The 4,805-nt window shown below is 53.5% G+C and overlaps 1 long non-coding RNA gene across 1 annotated transcript; it reads right to left on the reverse strand.

The window, feature by feature from the left end:
* Positions 1-475: 475 nt before the first annotated feature.
* Positions 476-4,164, reverse strand: LOC114673069 (uncharacterized). Its single transcript, XR_003723638.2, has 2 exons — positions 4,042-4,164; positions 476-3,087 (listed from the first exon to the last, which is right to left on the reverse strand). It is a non-coding gene; the product is annotated as an uncharacterized LOC114673069 (long non-coding RNA).
* Between the last annotated feature and the right edge of the window lie 641 nt (positions 4,165-4,805).

Consider the following 4,805-nt stretch of genomic DNA (forward strand, 5'->3'; position numbering starts at 1 on the left):
ACACTCCACTTTCGGATTCCGGAAGGAAACTATGGGCAATAAATAGGACAAAGGGTCAATTTCCTTCCTACGCAAATCCCAGTAGCATTTGCAGTGTGCCAGGCTTGGGAGGGCGCCCTCCTAAGTGCTTTACCTGCCTTCACTCCGCCACAGCCCTGTGAGGAAGGTGCTCCCCTTTCACAGAGAAGGAAACTGAGGTTCAGTGGGGTGAGCAGCCTGGCTACAGTGGCACTGACAGCGAGCAGCAGACCCAGCCTGTGACCCGGGCAGTGGCATGGCAAACAGCCAGCAAGCACTGGGTGCTTTTCCTGTGCTGGGCCAGCACTTTGCAGGCATCGACTCAATTGAATCCTCACAACCACCACACGTTGGTAAGAAAACCACCCTGACAGTCCCGGGAAAATGCGCAGTCTTCGTGCACTGAAGGAAACAAAAATGGACACATCAGTCATCAAAGAAAACAGAGAGATCCATCTGGAGTGCCTTGAGTTGGCAAATGGTTTAATTTTGCTGTATAGGGACACTGGCCTTGCTGGGGCACCGTGGAGCGGGGCCCCGTGCTGGTGGGTTGTTCACTGGGACCACCTTTCTGGAATGCTGGAAGGCAGCGTGGCAGGACCCACAGAATACCTTCAAAAGCCGGTGGTCAACCAGGCGCAGTGCTCACGCCTGTAATCCCAGCACTTTGGGAGACCGAGGCGGGCAGATCACGAGGTTGGGAGATCAACGCCATCCTGGCTAACACAACATAGTGAAACCCAGTCTCTACTAAAAATACAAAAAATTAGCTGGGCGAGGTGGCGGGCGCCTGTAGTCCCAGCTACTCAGGAGGCTGAGGCAGGAAAATGGCGTGAACCTGAGAGGCGGAGCTTGCAGTGAGCTGAGATCGCACCACTGCACTCCAGCCTGGGCGACAGAGCAAGACTGTGTTAAAAAAAAAAAAAAAAGTCAGTGGTCCATGCCCCGTCTCCTTCCTTAGACTCTTCCAGAAGAGACTGGTTAGAGGTACAGCACAGATGAACTTACAAAGCTGTTCATGAAAGCATCATTTACAATGGTGAAAAGGCAGAAGAATCACTGAATTCCACCAAGGCGGAGCAACCGAGGAAATCATGGGTAGAACACTAGGGAGCCACAAGAAACGACATGTTTTAGAGGATATTGATAGCACAGGAAAATGCTCATGATCTAATGCTACACAAAAAGGGCAGGATAGAAAACAAGGCGTATTTGAAGAAAGAGGGTGGCATGGTTGTCCATCCACTGCTTTCAGGGACTGGACTAAGTGACCCGGATCAGAGGGGGCGAGAGATCTGCTTCCTGCCTGAGCCCTGTGAGCAGCTGAAATCACTCGTGTGTCTGCAGGAATCATTCTTACATTTGCTATTCTGAGATAACTTCAAACCTACACAAAATTTGCAAGAATAAAAAATACCCTGCCACATATTCTTCACCTACATTCACCCATTATTAACATTTTATCGCGGCCGGGCGCAGTGGCTCACGCCTGTAATCCCAGCACTTTGGGAGGCCGAGGCGGGCGGATCACAAGGTCAGGAGATCGAGACCACGGTGAAACCCCATCTCTACTAAAAATACAAAAAATTAGCCGGGCGCGGTTGTGGGCGCCTGTAGTCCCAGCTACTCGGGAGGCTGAGGCAGGAGAATGGCGTGAACCCGGGAGGCGGAGCTTGCAGTGAGCCGAGATCGCGCCACTGCACTCCAGCCTGGGCGACAGAGCGAGACTCCGTCTCAAAAAAAAAAAAAAAAAAAAAAAAACATTTTATCGTATTTATTTTCTCTCTCATTCTTTGTTTGTTTGTTTGTTTTTGACGGAGTCTCACTCTGTCACCCAGGCTAGAGTGCAGCGGCGCGATCTTGGCTCACTGCAACTTTCATCTCCTGGATGCAAATGATCCTCCTGCCTCAGCCTCCCCGGTAGCTGGGACTGCAGGTGTGGACCACCATGGTTGGCTTATTTATTTATTCGTATTTTTAGTAGAGACAGGGTCTCACTGTGTTGGCCAGGTTGGTCTCAAACTCCTGATCTCAAGTGGTCTGCCCGCCTCAGCCTCCCAAAGTGCTGGCATTACAGGTGTGAGCCACCACACCCAGCCTGTTTTTCACTTTTCTATTTGATGCTCCGGAATTCAGGAGCTCTAAGAGGAGGCTGCCTGGGCGACCTGCCTGCTGTAGGGGTGGACAGGCTGCCTCCCAGCTGCTCTGAGGATGGCCCTGGGTCTGAGGGAGGGCGTTGCACTCTGGCGTGTTTGGGACTGGCCTTTGCAGATGTAAACACGGAGCCTCCCTCAGGAACCCAGGGCAGGCGCCCCTGGGAAGAGGAATGGCTCCTTCTTTCCTCCCTCAGTCCCTTTCCTGAATGCCTATGTCACTTCTGGGCACACAGAGGCTCAGCTTGCAGGGAGGCGCTCTCCAGGTGAGGCTGAGGTCTGGGGGCTCTCTGTGTGCCCCATCTGCTCCAGCACACTCTCCTCAGATGGGCCTCCTCTGTTCTCTGCTCTGTGCTCCCTGCAAGGAGTCCAATCCTTGAAGGTAGGAAAGTCCAGAGATGAAAAGAGCCAAATGGAGGAAGAGGACCCTGGAAACCCTTGGGTGCAGCAGAGCTTGGGAGGTGACGCATCTGGCCCAGCTCTGCTCCTCTCTGCCAGTTCCCGAAGCCAGAAGTAGGCAGCTCCCTTTTCCCATCTTTTCAGAGGAAGTGTTGAGTCCAACAGGATGGGGTTCAAATCCCAGCCTCACCACCAATTCTGGACAATTTTATTCTCCTTTCTTAGACTCTGTTTCCTCATCTGGAAAGGGGGGCTGTCTGAGAACTAAACCTGAGAAGGCGCAGGAAGGGCTTCCCATGGCTTCTGCAAAGAGTTCCACGAACACTCGCTCTGCTTCATCCGAGCAGCAATCCTCGCTGGGCCTCAGGTGCAGGGGGTAGCGGGGAACAAAACACCGTCCTTGCCCTTTTGCAGCTTCCAATCTAGTGATTCTCGTCATCAGTACATGTGGCCAAAGGCCCCTGGCTGACTTGTAGGCTGTAGGGTTGAATATGAGCTTCTGGTTGGTGTGGAAAATCTAGGAAACAGGTGGAAAGGGCAACTATTCGGACCCTGCAAGAGTGCCAAGGCCATCAGGTTATAAGTGGCAGCACAAGTGAACTCAGGTCTTCTTACCTGGGGCTTGTCAGGTACTAGGGACAGGAGGCACCCAGACTCCTCTGAGGAGCCACAGGGCCAGCCAGGCCTCAAGAAGAACAGAGTGTCAAAGTTCAGGGAACCCTGTCTCTCACCCCTTCAGGAGCCAATGTCCCTGCAGGGCCCTGACAAAGCACAGCTGAGCGTATCCCATTTTCTCTGTATCTCTTTCTGCCTTCAGCTTCCTCCGTGGCGGCCTTTGTTTTACCTGACCGTCTTTGATGGCTCTCAGATGTCATCCCTGCCCCACAGAGAAAAGGTTGCTGAGTGGCCAGCCATCCAGCATGAGGGTCCCCTGCAGCAGCACGCTCAGGCCAGGGCCCCCCTCAAGATGCTGGTTCCATGAATGGACACAGGCTCCTGCCTGTCTTGTCACTGGGGCCCTGGTGGGGAGGGACAGTCAAGGAGCACGGAGTCTCACTCTGTCACCCAGGCAGAATTTGTGCAAAAGATCTGGCCTGTGGCTCCTTCCTTGGTAGGGGCTGTGGGCCTCCATCCTTCCCAAGATTCCCCATGCAGAGCCAGGGCCTAAGCCTTGGACCCTTTGGTCATCCAGGCCCCTCCAAGGCCCTGGGCCCACCGAGACCTCTGGCCTGTGGTCCTCTGGTCCCCAGCTTATGTAAAACGTGGCATGAGTGAGAAACTCAATCACAGCGGGCGAAGACTGCCACCTCTTTCCAGCCTGTCTTTCCTCTACCACACTTCGGGGAGGTGAGGGGGCTCAGGCTTGATCATCAGGGGGTGTTCAGGCACCTCTTGCATAGGAAAGTTGTTCCTCGGCACCCCAGCATGGGCTTGGCTTCCAGGAGCCCTTCCTCCTCCTGGGCTGACTCACCTGCTTGGCACCAGGACATGGGAGATTCAGGGCCAGGGGTGGGGTCCTGCGGTTGTGGGCTGCATGTGGGTGGTGAAGGCAAATCCGAGTTGAAATGCATAGAGGCTCTCTAGGACACAGTGCAAATGTACCGGAAATCCACCCACTGATTCCAACACCTGACCAAGATCCCCGGATGCAGAGCAGGCAGGCTTTGCCCGTAGCCATGGAGAAACCAAACCAGTGGGAGGTTCCTTTCCCATCTCTGCAAACGTGCTGTTCCCAAGAGCTCTGCCTACCTTGAATGTCCCATTTCTAGCTCTAGGATTTACATCTGACAGTGGGATCTGTGTTTATGAAGGGAAGACCACAGAAAAGAATCTTTTGGGAAAATAAATGATCTTCCCTGCTTGGCCTGCTTTGAGAATGCAGATTTTCCTTGCACTTGGAGCTTTCCTTCTCTAGGCTATTTTCAATATAACAGTGGATGTGAGCTTGGCCCTGGAGCCAGACTACCTGGCTTCAAAGCCGCTTGCCACTTCCTAAGTGTGAGCCGTGGGAACTAAGGTGAGCCGTGGAGCTCTAGGTCCCTCACCTGTGAAACGGGAAGAACCACGGTGCCCACGTTGCATCATACACTTGCATACGCAGGCACAACCTGCTTGCAAAAAGCAAGGTGCAGGGTAAGGGAGCAGCTGTCTTGGTCATGTTCCCCAGAAGCAGAGCCTGATTTGTATGGCAGTGATTGATGAAGGACAGGCACCCAAGGAGAGCAGTAAGGGAAT

This window comes from Macaca mulatta, chromosome 16 (genome assembly GCF_049350105.2).
Source record: "Macaca mulatta isolate MMU2019108-1 chromosome 16, T2T-MMU8v2.0, whole genome shotgun sequence".
NCBI classification, from domain to species: domain Eukaryota; kingdom Metazoa; phylum Chordata; class Mammalia; order Primates; family Cercopithecidae; genus Macaca; species Macaca mulatta.